This window comes from Tenebrio molitor, chromosome 7, assembly GCF_963966145.1.
Source record: "Tenebrio molitor chromosome 7, icTenMoli1.1, whole genome shotgun sequence".
Classification (NCBI taxonomy): Eukaryota; Metazoa; Arthropoda; class Insecta; order Coleoptera; family Tenebrionidae; genus Tenebrio; species Tenebrio molitor.
The window spans coordinates 9,924,601-9,941,870 of NC_091052.1; the positions used below are offsets into that span (position 1 = coordinate 9,924,601).

The 17,270-nt window shown below is 36.5% G+C and overlaps 1 protein-coding gene across 3 annotated transcripts in view; it reads right to left on the reverse strand.

Moving 5' to 3' along the window:
- The window catches only part of dpr7 (defective proboscis extension response 7), a 164,174-nt gene that overhangs the window by 126,605 nt on the left and 20,299 nt on the right, over positions 1 to 17,270 (reverse strand). The gene's annotated exons all lie outside the window — the stretch shown is intronic.

The following is a 17,270-nucleotide window of genomic DNA, read 5'->3' on the forward strand; positions in this document are numbered from 1 at the left end:
CGGCGGTGTGGGTGGATTTTTATGTTCGTCCGAAGCTCCAAGACAGTTAAGCTGCAGTGTCGTCGATTAGATCCCAAGTCTTGTTGGCACAGCGATCGACGGAGCTTAAAGCTTCGTCATCATTTATTCTGTTTGTTACAATTTCCATTAATTAACCTTGACATTTTCCGGCTACGATTCATAAGCGTCTTCTGTTTACACTTTCTGATGCCTCTCGTTCCGGCCGATCGAAAGCTCGATATTAAAAACTTAAACACTTGTGGAGTCGCATTTATTTAATTTCGCTGTCGGTCCGAGATTAAGTATCTGTCAGAAGCTTCTGTTTCCGGCGTAACTCAATCTCGACCGGATAAAGAAAAAATAACGCGGTATAAAAAAGTCCATAGCTGACACAGAGCTTGGGTTTGTGTGACGGGCCGCGCGGTTTTTACCCTGACAAAGATTCCAGTTAAGTTTTTCTTCAAGCTGACAGACCTATATAGCGTTGAAGCTGAAACGCTTCATTTCGACATGTGTGTATTGTTTCAGTCAAGTGCAGTCGTGTTTTTACCGGTTATAAAACTTTCCGTAGAATCGAGACGTCCATTTCAACTTTCTGATTGAATTCGCAACTTGCCCTGAATTTCTTTCACCGTTGCAGCTTTCGACGTTCGGATTAAAAATTAAATTTAAAATAATCTGAAATTATACGCCGCGAAACCACCAGATGGAAATTAATTTCCATTCCCAGACCAGACTTCCAAGAATATCAATTTGTGCACTTTTAACTATTGCCAACCAAGCTCGATTTTCGCTCGACTTCATTACCAAACCAACTAATCCAACAACCGTGAAACTCAAGGACCAAACTGGGGTAGTGATATAAATAGTGGTATAAATTCACGGCCAGCTGTAATCCGACACGAAGACAAAGCGGTAACATTTTCATAATATCCTGAGGAGTGTAAGCAAATTTTATTTCCGACCACGTTTCCTCTAAAAGCACATCTGACTCGGTCGTAGTTTTCTTGCAGGAAGCCATTAACATGCACCATTGGCAAAATCCAAGGATAGGGAAAAATCTCGTTGCAGTACCCGCGAATTTTCTACTTCGTTACCAAACAACAAAACACCGAAGTCGTCCATTTCGGTTCGTCCGTGAAGAACTTTGCTCTCCTCAAACACTTGAATTTTTGAGAAAATTCCTCGAAGCAAACGCGCCTATAAAATGCAATTAAATTAGCAGGCCAGAGGGCTCTGTTCGTTCCAAGGACTCGATTTAATTGGTTCGTTTTATTGTTGTGCTCCTCCATTGATTCATGTTAAAACTAGAGAGCGAAAAAATCTGCGACGCGAAATAAAAGTCACTGGAGGTTTTCTAATATTGAACGGGTCCGAAGAATCGCGAGGAATGAGAATTTAGTGCCAATTAACGCCAAATAAAGTAATTTCGATGCAATAAACGTTAAGACATAAAGTAAATTTTCCAACGGGGAAACAGACATGAGAAAACAAGTTTTAAATTATTTACCTAGCCAGTTAACAGGCGAGATCGGAAGTAAAATAACGTTTAAAGAAAAGGCGAGCGAACAAAGAAAACGATGCGTATTGTTTCCCGACGTGACATGCCAATTAATCACTTACTTTTTCAGAGTGTTCTTCTAAAAAAGCTCCCAGAGATTTTCATATTGAAACTGACAATTCCAGTCGGTTGTATCCCACAGGACACCAAGATATATCTGTATATTTCTGAGATCAGAAGGGACCTTAATGCAATTATCTTTTAATATGATTTACCCGTTTCCACTCTTAAGCCCGGCCCCACCCCGCGTTTCGTTCGACCTGCCGGTGGTGGAAATGAGAAAATTGACATGAACGAGAAAAGTGCGGAGATGAGAAAACGATAGCTGAAAAATTGCGACTTGAAACATAAACGCTTTAAGAAGCCGTTTAATAGACTTACAATTTCAACTTTATTGATATTGGAGACGGAAAGTATTTCTTTTTAGAGTTTTTTTCTCGCCGAATAGCTTCATCCGTTTTCGGAGGTTATTAAAAACAAAGATCGGCAGATATCGAAAATCCGCCAGGACCGGACCGCCCCGCTCCAAAAGCGTCCAATTAATTTTGTCTTTTTCGTCGTGACAATGGGCGAATAATTTATTTAGGGTCGGGATTGAAGCGGAACCGGATCGGATGTCGGATTTCACTCGAAATGGCTTTTCAATTATATCGCGAAACAAATTTCGCCATATTCAAACTAGGAAGTTATTTTCGTTGAATTGGACAAACATTACGACCGAGGAGGGTGGCTGATGCTGTTTTCATATTGATATTTACCGTGGAACACATCTCTAAATCGATTTCGATTCGCGGGAACACATTACTCCTATCTGTACCGCGCACGACCCCCGGAATGGGGTAGGTACGGCACACTTCACGTTCCCCGACGTTTCACTAAACGGATTCACTAAGACTCCCAAATCCTGGACCGGAGAAAAGTGTAAAGACTTTTATACCTGTTTTATTCTTTTATGACAAATTCGGAGCCGAGACTTGGCAAACCGATATTCAAAGTTCAACTCAGTTAAGTCGTCAAGATTTTCCCTTTTTACTCGTGGAACGTTCGCAATTTTTAATTTAGTTCAGATTCATACCGGAATGTTTGCCGGCTACGCAAATATTCGACGGCAAAAGTAAGAGATTTCTTCGAGGAATTCAAATGCAAAACAGTCGCATCTCCTCATTAAAATAAAAAACAAACACATTAAACCGGCATAAAACCGACAGTTCAAAAGTCACTTAACGTTTCAACGTTATAAAAGTTGTAAACTCCCCAAATTAACTTTAAGAGTACTTTTTTTTAAATAAAGCTACTCTAATGTACGTACATCACTCGTTTGTTGTAACGATGTCGAAAGTGCTTTTAAAGTCAATGGATATTGGGTGTGAAAGTGACCTCAGGGAAATATGTTCTCAAGTACAAAATTCAACGGAAAACATTTCTTTGTTCTCGGTTAAAAACCAGATATAACTAAATATCGACAAAAAAGTGTCGACCTCATCTAGTTTCAAGAATCGAAAGTTTCTGCAATCTAAAAGAATATTTCTTACTCTTCAAAAAATCCGTCATTTAATCAGTTGTGCAACATTATTGGTGCACATTAATAACGAGGTTTTACAAAGTTTCAATTAATTTTCATAATTAACATAAAGCAATTGGCAAGAAGATTTTATATTCCTTGAAAACTGTTGAAAATTGAGGAACCCGAAATCAAACCTCATTGAGTTCTTAATAAAGACTTCAGATGGAAAGATTAGGAAAGTGGACACCAAAAGAATCTGTCTAGGTCGAATTCCAAGGGGACTTACAACAATTCTGATTGTTTAAAAATGAAGAAACAGCAACAAAGATCTTTCTGGTGGTCATGGATTTTTGCTTTTTTCTTTCACAATGGGTAGATGTCAGTTCGGTGACAAGATTAAGAATATAGGTAGAGGTGTTGGAATGTCTCAAGGGCTGTGACCTTGGAAATATCTGCGCGAAGACCCGAGAAAAATCTGTAAATGAAAACTGAAAACGTCGACTACTTTACAGTCGATAGAGAGAGAGAGAGAGACGAAACTAATGTAACTAATGAGTAATGACGATCTTTTCCGGTCGGTTTGTAGCGCCTACTTGAGAACGAGATTCGTCGTTTGTGCAGATATGAATCATAGCCCAAGAGAAAATCCAACACCTCGAGCACAACAATTTCATTTCCGTTGAATAGCAAAGCGACCAATCACAATTCGAAAATATAAAAAAGCACCAACAAAGATCCTTTTGGTGACTTTGGATGTTTGCGTTCTATCAATCATTTCCATCCATTAAATCTTCAAAGAAGACATCAGGCGAAAGATTAGAAAAGTCACTACCAAAAGACATTAATCTACATGTGAGGCATGTAATATTTTTGACTATTTTTTAGTGACTATTATCACAAAAACTAGAATATCACAGATATGAAATTTAACTCTTGATTTCTTGGTGGTAGTGTGTCTGCGACTCGTGCTTATTTTCGAAACAACAAAAGTATTCATGAGCTGGGAAAAAAAATCAGAAATAATTCATGCATTGATACATTGATTTACAATTTTGTATTAATTCTATCATAAAAATTCAGTTTTTAATCCTAATCGTTTCAATATTAATTGACGTAACAATACTTGACAGTTTTCCAATCAAGGAAAAGACTTCCAAGGCAATCACCTGTCCTTTGCCTCGGGTAAACAATTGAGAGGGACTTTAAACGTTAAGGAAAATATGCAAAATCATGGAATCAAAGTGACACATTGTAGACGACCGAAAAGAGATCCTTGTCATGTCGTATTATTAAAAATATGTTTACTTTGTTTCCTTTTCCAGATTTTAATATAGCAGTTTAGCAGTTTCATAATAGTAGAATGAAAATATGAGTAGATATTGTCTTTTCAAAGGCTGTGAGCCGTCTTTGATGTGACAAATCTGTAGTAAAAAATTTGAATATCCAATATGCCGCTCAACCAAGATAATTCGGGAACAAACCCCACACGAGCCGTCTTATTCAGTGCTAATAACACGAATCGAGTTTGTTGTTTCAGGCGTTAGATTAATGGAGTGGAGTAAGTTTTTCAAGCGTGGTTTGCGAGGTTCCCGGCAGTTGACGCGTGAAATTTCGGCAATTTATGTATTACTTTTGTGCGGATGGGGAAAAAATCGTCATCCTAATCCCGGCACATTGTGTGCCAGATAATTTGAATAAATTCCGACAATTCGACGATAAATGCGTCAAAATTTCCAGTCGGTCGTGATGAATCCCTCCGGGGGTGCATCCAGTCAGAGGGCATTAAATGGACTTTATAAAAGTCAGTTGTCACTTGGTGGCGATTTTCTCTACTTCACTACACACACATTCGCCGTCAATTTTATGCTAAAACGTCTCTCGGCTGTGTTCATTTAAATCTCGTCCGAGGGTAGTGGCTTGCCTTCGAGCGATACTGTGCATCCGTTCATGCGGAACTTTCGTCCTCCCCAATACACAATAATCCCCTGCGGTTTTTGTGAGTTGTGTTTTCTGATTCTTCCTTTATGCTATTACGTTTTCCGACACTTTAAAAAAATTTTGCCATTATTTACGCGCCACACAATAGACGTATTTCACAAAATCACACTGAAATATCTAGAAAAAAAAATGGATATGTGCCGCGCAATCTCTTCTCTCGTGCGTTTCTCGCCAAGATAAAAAAAATTATCACTGTTTTATCCGTTTATTAAGTTGACGCCCCATCCAAACGACCCCAATAAGCATAATATTTCAATAATGTTGCGCGGTAAAAAATCCACGCTGGGAAAATTCCACAAGTGTTTGCCACCCCTTCACCTCGACGACTGCATTTTTCAATTATCCATTGTCATTAAGCATTTAGCTGAATGCCAATTTAACATCGACTGCAACCTATTATGACAAAACGGCCAATGGGAGAGCCGCCGCAAAATAAAAAAGCAATTTCACCGCAAATTACTCGCGGATTTTATTCAATCCTAATTGCACCGAAATCAAATATTGGGAGATTGCCCACTTCAGACAATGGAAAACTTCAATTTTTCAGCTCTATTATTGCAGCCCCGCTGTGATTTCACCAGCAATTTTACTTCAACCACCCCGAACGTCAACTGTACTGCATTTTAAATAAACTCTAGCAAGCAAATATATTTAAATTCGTTGACAAAACGCCGCAATTTTTTCAGCATGTCCGACGTTTCAGCAATGTTCCGCAACAATTTGCATTTTGGTTTGTGGTCGTTTCCGGACCGTAATTTCCTAGATAATGTGTTGCATTGTCGTCGAAAAAACAGCACTGAAAATTACCCAACAATCCCCTAGAAAAGTTGAACGTTTCACCGCCTCATCATTTTATTATCGTCTAATCAACGCTTCACCACAGCACGTCTTGGTCGTGCATCGCTGCATTTTTATCCTTCGTCCTGCACTTCCGCTCCACCTGTTCCTCCATGTCTCACGTCATCAACATATGATCGGCTACAACACAAGAATGTCCCAAATGAAATTGGATTCCTTTTTGTGCGACTCCTCGGACCAGTTCCCTAATTTATATGATAAAAAAAGGTCCTAATGCGATTTAAAAGAGTCACGTTAATATTGAAACAGGTCATGTGGATAATCCTAAACGTTCCTTAATCAAATCAACCAAAACATTGTTCTTTCAATTATACACTCTTGGGGTATTCAATCTTGAACGCTTGAGGGATTTTACTAGTAAACTGTCATTGGTCCCGGTCGTAATTTTACTCGTAAAGCTTTGACTTTTAATGAGTGGCCCCACTTATTTAGCGCAGACATTCAAGAAACCTGGCCGTATTTTCTCGCGAAGAGACTCGACGCAGAATGTAGATGGTCTTCTTATCCTCCGATGCTCCCTTTTTGTATCGCCGATAAATAATAATTGATTTCGTTTCGCGATGGGCAAACTGAAGGATTATGTATGAGAGGGCCCAAATAAGAAATTACTGAATCAAGTTATTTTCGAAAGAATTTCCTCGGGAATTCGCCCGACCTTTTATGAATGATGATGAAAGCTCTAATTACTGTAAGTAAAGTTCGAGAGGGAATTCAACTCATGATTTTGGGAGGTCGAATGGATTGCAGAGTGACCAAACGTGCCAGGCATTAGTATTGCCTTCTGGTATAATTAATTAATCAATTCCTTATTCGCCCAAAGTGCTCTTGCATTATCCCTTGTTGGCATGCATCTGGATCAGAACGAGAAGCCGCTAAATCCTCCGGGCAATGATTAATCCTTCCAGGACACAGCTTGTCTGCTTCGATCCGTCGAGCCATCATGTAAATTTTGGAAATGCGGCGACGTAAACAAATTCCCAGAGAAGATTTTTAATATCCAGTTCAATTTTCGCGTGTCCCCGCGTTCATTTCGAATGTTTCATAAAAAACTTACTTCGCTAAACTCGACTCACAAACTGTCCACTTTATTTATGTTGACACTGGACTCGACCTCTGAATAATTGAATCATGCCCAAACTTGAATCCAAGCGATTCAAGAAAAAGAGATAACTGCAGAAGGTTAAATGCGTTTCCAGCGATTTTAAATCTCGGCGGTTTCTACAAAAGTTTTTTGCCTGCCTTTGCTGAATTTATGTCACTATTAAATGTTAATTTACAATCCACTAATGCACCCTAGTCAGATGTCCAATTAACTTTACTTAGGTTAGCATCCCCATGGCGTAATTATAATCTATCTCCGACCTACGACTACTGAGGTCATACAATAACAATTATTTACAGAGAACGATTAATTATGTTGCCGGGATGGTGATACGTATTTAATATGAAGCCATCTTGTGCGAAAGTACGTGTGAATCGGACAAATTTAAAAATCATTTTTGTTTTAAGTTTAATAGTTATTTATGCACTTTTTTTAAAGTGGGAAATTCACATGCACGAGTGCAGCGAGTGTTGTCAAGTCACGCTTGAAAAAGCGAAGATATCTAAATAAGGTTTCTTGCTCGTTCTTTTAATTTTTTTCTTTTATTTACTCTACCGCACGCGTGTTGTAGAGCATTTATTAACGCACGGCATGCAGTAAAGTAAGGTATTACGTGTCCGAAATGCGTGAAATAAATGGGATTTTGAATTGAATTTGTTGGATTTGTCTTGTGTTAATTATCCGTGACGTCAAAAGTAATTTTGAGCTAAAACAAAATGACGTTGATATTTAGAGAAAGAAATAAAGTCGTGTAGAGTTCGCTTGAGAAAAATATTAATCTAGCCTGGCAAGATTATTAAAGCTGCTTAAATTTCAAATTAGATTTAAAATTTAGCAAGGCGACCGGTTGATGTAACGTTGAAGACATTTGGGAAATTCACATTAAAATATGCAAATCCACATATTGTTGTGCTGTGCGGCTGTTGTAATATCCGAAATTTATGTCAATTTTGGTAATGTAATTTCTTGGGTGGAACTATTTGTTATCAAGTGGGGTTTCAGGTTAGCTGCAACATAACCACAAAGTCTGTGTAAGAGCTGAAACGATATTACGCCCCGCCAACTATCCTAAATTGCCAATAACAGCCGCCGTCTTACCTTTTTAACCCTGCCATATCAGCTACCCTTAAGGCACTCTCGTAACATTAACCAATCCTCCGGCCGTCTTGACCTGTAGCTGGATATTATAGAAATATTTAAGTCACCCGAAACCATAACGAAACGATTCCGTTTCACGGGACCTCCTCAGCGGCGGACGCACAATTGTCTTAATTTGTTGATGATGCCGTCGGTCGGCTGCAGAATAACAAGAACGTTTTTGAGAGGTTTGCTGTAAATAATAATGGCCATTCAAAAGGAGCTCGCTCCCTTGTTCGCGTTGAGCATTGACTACGAGAAGATCGGATCAACGCAGCCAAGTAGGGACGTAATAGTTCCTCATAGGCCTGCAACGACCTCTTAACTTGAGTTTGCGATGGCCATGCGATAGACCATTAAGCCCAATGAAGCTCGCTGATGGTTGAACGTATCCCGCCCCGCCCGGAGCCCGGAGCCCGGACCCGATTCGGACGTGCCCGAATCGACACTATTGTTTTATGAGTTAGGGAAGTGACGTGTTCTCAGAATGATTGGGTTGTGGAGGCAGCACGGACCGGGAGGCAGATTGCGGTGTTCCTGCTGGACATATTGATTCCGACGACAAATTGCTCATGTTTCACATTTATGGTGGACTTTGCCGCTACAACCTACCCCATCACCTGTACCCCATATTTAATACAGGACTCTCCATAATCATACATCAATTCGTTGCTCCCAGCGGACAAATTGATTTACGCACATCGACACCAATTACGCCAAACTTCCTCACTAAACGCACAAATTTACATTCACTCCAAAAAAATTACCAAACTAAACAGTCAACTCATATTTTTCTACCGTTTTAAAAAAGTCAAAAAACAGGCATTTTCAAGAAAAATCAAAATGAGGATGTGTACATTTTAATTACATTTAAGAAAGATTTAATTAAAATTCAAGATTAACATGCTGCTTGTGTGAATACGTGAGTATATCTGAATATGAAAGGCTGGTGGAGTTCTAATTAATTTAGAGATTGGTAGTACCAGCTAATACTCGATACCGATAATGAAAGAGAAACCTCTATAAATTTGATTAATGCTTCTTGTAAGGAATAATTGACGATTCAATTCAGGACGTCTGCATGTGAGTTGCTTTGAACTTTTCGAGAATGTATTTTCTATTAAAGTTTAATAAGAATTCAATATTTCTCTTTCTCAGAAATAATGGTCCTACAAATAATGAGAAGAATTCAAATCAATAGCTACTTAACGTAGGTACTTAGTGATCTACCCTTTCATGTTAAAAGGACTTTTTAATTAGAAAAATATTATCTAGGGAAAATCGTACGAGCAGTTAATAGTAAAACAGTAATTTACATATTATACAAGTTTTATAAGACAGCATTTTGTCGCACGCATTTTTTAGAGCACGACGAGCGCAGCGAGGAGTGCTATAAAGCAAACAAGTGCGACAAAATGGTTTATAAAACAAGTGTAATACAATGTTTTTTCTATTTTACCCCTATTTTAAATTTATAAAAAAATCAAAATATAATGCTAGGAAAATTATATTTAACAAATATAAAGGTAACTAAACGAGTTTTGAATTTAAAATGTCTAATAATCACGTAGCCACTACTCACTATCAGTCACTGCCAATATTAAAAATTTAAGTAAATGTTCCTGAAACCCGTATCGAAAAGAACTCCTTTTCGAAACCCGTTTGAGTGTTTATAATGACTTATGTTGTTATGTTAAAGGTGCAAAGTGGAAAAATGAAATTGTAATTCCCCTATACTTACAGTGAATTGTAAGCGTGATCAACAATGACTGTCAATGAAACAATTGAAAAATATTGGTGTTTTTCTGTTTCGTAATTGGCACTGATCGGATGTTTTAACTTGACACGACATTAAAAAAAATTTAGGTTATGTCGGGTATGTTTATGCTATTACAAAAATGACCCTTTGATGGTAAACTTCAAATTCGCCTGTCAACTCTGTCAAAGGTGACAACCGGAAATGCGTTTTGATTACAGTGGTACCAAAATCATTCAAATTTTCATTGTTACCAACAGATTCAGTCATTCTTGATCACGTTGTAATTGTGCAAGAGGAAGCATTTTACATTATATTATAATTTTTCTTTGAATATTCTTCCAAGAAATTTTATTTACCATAATAACAAAATAAATTAACAAGCCTGAATTTAGCAACTTTATGTAAAGCTAAGTGGACATCAGCGTTGAGAGCGTGTAAGACAGACTTTATTATGCTTGCAACAACAAAATAATAAATAAAATACGATAATATTTTATCCATATCACAATTTCAACGTTTAAAATAGTAGTTTATTTAACGAGTTCGTGGGCCTTTAAAACACTCGTTTCACTCACGTTTTAAAATGGCCCACTCGTGCCAAAAAAGGCCCAATTTACACACGAACGAGTTGAATACAACGTTTTTTTGTTCGACGAGCCCCTTAAAGGCTCCAAATCGCTTAAAATCTTTTAAATTAGCTTGACGTTTCGTTTTGACAAGTTGTGACATTTATCAAAATCCGTTCACACAGGAGAAAATTCTCAAATTCTGACAGTGTCAAACAAAAAAAATTATTAAGAGCAAACTGGAATAAGTTAATTTTTACCATAAATAAAAGTAAATATTGTCCTAATAAACAGTAAACCATAAATATGTAATAAATATGTGATAAATAAAAAAAAAAATTTTACGATCCATGAAAAATATGTTTTCATGAAAACAGAAGAAGTGAGTGAATTAAATTAACAGAGTTTTGATTTCCATTTCAACACAGTCAAAAAATTAATTACAATAATTTTGAATAATGAATGTGTTATTTTACCGTTGCTGTTCTTTGACCCAGGCGAACTCTCACTCCTTGCCTCTAATATTAATTTATTAAAAATTATTAAACGTTAACCTACAAAATTAAAATTAAAATTTTATCTTAACTCGTTACCTTAATTTACTAAAAAAAGTCCTCGTTCACTACAATTTAATTATTTAAGTAAGTACATAATTATTTATCTGGCTTCAAAAAAATCTGCAAAATAAAAAATTGATGGAAGCTCTTCAGGTAAAATGAAAATTAACTCAAAGTTTGAGTTTCTAATGAAATAATTTCAGGCAACAATTTGGCGATCAAATTGGAAATAATTTAACAATCTTCTCGTTATTGAGAAGTGTTCATGAATATTTTCAACATCATCAGACTATGAAATTATTTAAAATTACTGAACTAATTTGTCCTATACAAAGGACCATATCCTGATAAATGATAATACTGAAGAAGTTCCTACCCATAACATCTCACCTCAACTCTTTCCTAAATGACTACAAATTCTGTATTAACAAACTTTAGTTAATTTATACATTCAAAAATATTTACAACATAAATGAGTCGTTATAAAGTTAAATTGGAAACGTAGGTAGCATCTGACGCTACACTTGATATTAACGTATTGTATAATGAGAGTTGGCGGTTTTCTTGTTTCAACATTCGGATAATATTGGTGTATTTATAACTTCAACTTCATGGAGTTTTGACAGAGAGAATAATACTTTTTAGTGGCAAAAACACTGTTCGCTGTACCTTCAATAATATTCTGTCTACCGACAATTTGGCTTAGTAACAACATTTAACAAAACAAACATCCTAAACACAACTAATATTGATTCTAACTTAGAATCAAAATAATATAACATTTGCGGTCAAAGGAGAAAGGAATGTCTTATCGCCAATTTGGCACCAATAAACTGACTATTGCTATACGTGTTTTTCTTTTTAAATTTACGTTGGACTCGAAACAAAATGAGTAATCGTCGTGATTAAATAAATAGGTGTCAGAAGTGAAATGAATATCGATGCGTTTTTCGCAGGCCATTATAGCAATTCCCGTTTATAACGAGCGCTTTAGTAGATTGTCCTTCCGAGCAAATTTCTCTTGCATTATTTTAAGAAGCTGCGCTCGTTTTCTCTCTCTTGCGTAATTGTTTGCGTCATTATTCTCAAAACCGCTCCGAAATGAGGATTTCATTTTATTTCCCAGACATGCATAAAATGTACTCCAACCGTAGACTATATCATTTTTAATGTACTATGTCCTTGTAATTGGATAATATGAGCATCAGGAGAGCAATATATCCGCAGAAACTATTTTAATGGTATGTGCTTGCTGCAAACACCGAAATTTAATTAATTCAGTGGCGAAAATTCAATTCGTCACTATTGTAACGGGGAGGTTGAGCGTGATGCCGCCATGTGTTCATAATTCTCGGATATTTCCTTCAGACAAGATAATAAAATATGCATTCGGAAAGGTATTCGAGTTTTGGATGTTCGGAGTTGCCTTTAAACAATTTGTGCGACGTGAAATTTTAACGCTATTCAGAAATTACGCTGCACCACCAAAACACATCCCTAAATCACGCTTAGTTGAGGAAAACCGCGGAAATCCACCTCAAATACCAATAAAATATCAAATCGACACACGATAAATATCGAAAATATCGTCTGGGATTTAGTAATTCGATTTGTCTCTAAGCGAATAATTTTAGATCTATAGGAGCAAGAGAATTTATTTTCCACACTACATATTTACTGCTGAACGGTGGCAACGTCTGGAGATTTTCTCCTAAAATTTTATACACTTTATAATTTAATTCCGTATCGTCTGAACTTCCAGCGCACCATAGTGGAGGAATATGGCTTTCGTTAAATTACTTTATGGTTACTGAATTTTAAAATAACCCCTCAATAAAATTTTTCTTCACATCGTGTTATCCACCAGCTCTATAAGTAAATCTCTCTTAGAGTAATTTGCAAGTTCTACATTTATAACTAGATAATCATAATTTTAAGTTTTTTTCAAAAGTTGCCTGCCAAATTTTGTTAACACCAGATACCTGTCACTACTTAAAAAGGTGCTGAATTATAGCGTTATAACAGTCTTGGATTTTCATCACCAAGGAATTTCTACAATTTTCACAAAAATTCAAACAAACTGCGGTTTTGTTATAAATTTCATTTCCACTACGGGCATGAGTATCTTGATGATATTTACATGGAATATTCCAGGGGTTCAGAAATTTATGTAGAATCAATTCTAGTCGGCTCTGTTTCCCTCAATTAATAAGAAGCTAACATCTCTGAGAAGATGTGCAACGTCATGATACTCGAACCCTTTTGCACAATACGACCAACTTACGACCAGACTGTCCCTCACCAGCTTGCTTTTATAAATTGTACCCTGCCCCATAACCTTAAATTCAGACGCCAAACCCAGCATAATTTTCTAAATTTCCACGTAGGTATGTACGTAGGTATGACTCGTTTATATTGTAAATATTATTGAATGTACAAATTAACTTCAGTTTGTTAACACAAAATTAGTGATAAATTTGGAAAAGAGTTGGTGCGAGAATTTGTAGGTAGGAATTTCTTTGGTATCATTTGGATTGTCCTTGATTCAGATAAAGTTAATAAACAAATTAATTCCGTAAGTATTAATTATTACATAGTCCCTTTGATGATGGTAATTAAATTCGTGAAGAAAACTTCTCAAGATCGGAAACATTCTTAAATTCTACTTTAATTGCAAAATTATTTCAGCGTTGCCTGAAATGATTTCGTTAGATATGCAAAGTTTGAATTAATTTTTATTTTACTTAGTAGAGATTATTTTTTTTTATTTTGCAGATTTCCTCAAAAATACAATAATACAATACCACAGTATAATTTTATAATTAAATTGCAGTAAATCAGGGCAATTGATTTTAGAATTTTTGTTTTGTTAATGTACCTTGATATTTAATAATTTTTTGATAAATGTTCAGGCCTTAAGCAAAGAGTGAGGGTTTCATTGGTTCAAACAACAACGTTTAAGGGCAAAATAAGCAGAAACAAATTATTCAAAATTATCATAATTAATGTTTTGACTGTGTTTAAATGAAATGCAAATATATTTTTCATCAATTATATTATTATTATTTATTTTATTTATCACATATATGTTACTTGTAAAGAGCGATCAAATTAATTTGTAATCGAGTTACCCATGAATCCGAAATCGTATGTCGTTACTTGAACTCCGCGCTCCAGTAAACACAGCTTGAAACAGGTTAGATCTCGCCATATCAATCGCAAAAGACATACGGATTCAAATCCAAGGATGACTCGATTACAAATTAATTTGATCGCTCGATACACTTGTAAACTTTGTGGTTGTGACATAAACAAATGATGATCATCCTATTTTATCTACATATTTACGTATTGTTTCTTATAAGCATAAGTAATGAACTCTTTTTTATACCCTCTTACTGCTGACATTCATTTAACTTTCATAAACGTGCTAAATTAATTCTGGTTAATAATTTATTTCTTTGTCATAACAAATAAAACGTCTAGGAATATTTAAGATAAAACTAATGTAAGATCTTTCTCCGCATAGCTATTATTTATTCTAATTAGATGTTTATATTCGTACGGTACGGTAGATGTTATAATGAGTGTTTTTTTTTAATTTGGCATCGAAATTGGCGTTGAAGAGTTGATTGTGAACGCACCACCGGATTACAATTCTGAAGATTTTGAGTTGAGAAAAAATACTTGTAAAACTAGAATGATACTATGGATATGACAATGTTTCTGATAGCGAGAGAATAATAAATAATCGTTGTTTGTAATAGCAGTGAGATCCTAAAAGCTCCATACGAAAGCTTCTACAAAGTCTTATCGAGTTTCCAACTGTCCCCGGATATATCGGTCGAAGCAGAACGAGATACTCTGTCCGGAAATACTACAGAACTATTTACTCTACCACATATAGTAAATATACTCCGGTTGCTATTCAATCTTATCAAGTGCTATGTTATATCTGAAGAGTTCATTCAATAACATCGGCAAACACTCTGTTTAGTTGATGAATTTGATTTGAAGCACCCTGTGCATTCTATATGAGACGGAAAAATAAAAACGCTCCACCCGACAGAGATGTCAATACGCGAACCCGAACAGAACTTGTACATGTTCGATCAAAGTTTTTGCGTTGTATAAACGTGACAGCTTAATAAAACGTCGATTCTGAAAGGCGTTCGAATTGCCCTCATAAAAATTATTTACCTTTCGATGGTGCCATAGTTGTGTTAGATTTTTTACGGACGATAAAATTTACGGCCCGTCGCAATTTAACATTAAATGTGACGTCACAAAATGATACGAGCCACGTAAATTTCGCCATGATGAAATTGTGCATAAACTACATGTCGTTGGCATAGATCAAGCTACACAAGTTGATAGGGTGGTAACCCAATTATGGCGATGTAAAATAAAATTGCCGAGCCGTGGTAGTAAAAGTGATATTTTACGGCGCACCCGCAACCCCGGATATTCCTCCTTGTCCCGGTGAAACGATTTATTTTTTTTAATTGACCCCGAATCAATTTTCGTCAATTGGTCCTTAGGATAAATTCAAGGTTGATCCCGGGCCGTGTTCGTTATGGTTCTCCTTTATCCGCCACTTGCACCTATCGATTTTCCTGTTTACCAAAGCACGGGCTTATGTCGCTCTTGTGGGACGGAACGAGAGTCTTGAGATTTTATTGGGCCGGCTTATCGGAAATATCGCATTTGATAATCACCTCTCATTTAAATGATGCCGTACCGATTTTTTCTTCTCTCTTTTCCGACACTAAAAATCACTGATATTGGACAAACCGGCGTTGTAAATTTTTATGGGGCTAAAGCCGAACGACCTGGAATTTCATCAGTTCGCTATTTGCTTACACGACATTGCAATTCGGCCTGGCCTCGATGTCAATAACTCAACGACGGATTTCTTTGTCTAAAATGACTTTTTAATACGAGCCGTCACACCTATTAATCATACTTGTATTAACCAACCCCTCATTAAATCAGAAATTTCGATCCCAGATAATGGTTAATGAGCGCAATAACAGTCAATGGTAACCATCGAAAGTACAACACAACCACAAAAATTACCAAATCATCCTGCCAACGTAATCTACAATCGATAAAAAATGTATCAAAGCGCTGAGCAAAGCACGAACAACACACTTCGATACGAGATTGTTGTTGGTGCCTCGACAAAGTTTAATTACCCCTGAATTTGCAATAACTTCCAACCAGGAACACAGTAAGTCGTTGAAACTTGTAGGGTGGAGTTTTCGTCGCTACCCTTGTCGTTCAATACAGCTCTCTACTAGTTCACCACCAAGTTTCATATTTTTCCACTGTGATTCTCATCCGAAAAAGAAAACTGCAATTAGTGCAACTCTGACATTTCTTCAGTCAACATCTTATTTACACTTGTCATCCCGAGACAATTTGAAGTTTTTGAGTTGTTTGTTGATCTACCTTCAAAGGCAAAGTTTCCGAACGAGTAAAAACATAAACAACGTCAAATACAATATGAACTGTGATTGTTTGTTGACACAGCATTAATTTTTTTTTCCAAAACAAATACTTACCAAACAAGTCTATTTGCTTAAGTGGAGGATAAATTGATTTTGCTCCTTTTTTTTCGTCAAGCAATTTCCTGGAGGGAAATTGGAGTGGGTCGATTGTTTTGTAAGAGCGGCAACTTTCCTTTTGATTTGGTCACAGTGTTGAAGTTAATCACAGCGAGAAAATTTCTTGCAAACAAGGTTTCGTTTTGTACAGGTTTGGAATAAAAATTAGCGACTCTCTTAACGTCGCTTGCGATCCGAACAAGAGGAAATAAATCGCTTTTTACGCTTCCGACTAATATGATCATAAATTAGGCGTTGAGTAATGGCAGTCATCTTAAGCCTTACTACACTATGCTTAAACAAACGACACCCCATCCGAAGCAATTCGTTAATCCCCGTTCAACTTATTTGTCTTGAATCCTTCCGACTCGTTTTGCGATCCTGCCTCCAGGAGGCGCTCGAAACGGTGACCTCGTGCCTTTCTCATAACACATTTTGTGATACACCGCACACGTCCAAAGGATTTATCGAAGATGGCTTCCAATTCAAACCTGAACACGAACCTTCTGGACGATCAGCGAAAAACCCCTTGAGGATATTTTTATTGGGTTTATGATACCTTATATTATACGTCTGTTTTATTCTCAACTCTTATGGGTAACATTGTGATTGCCCTTAC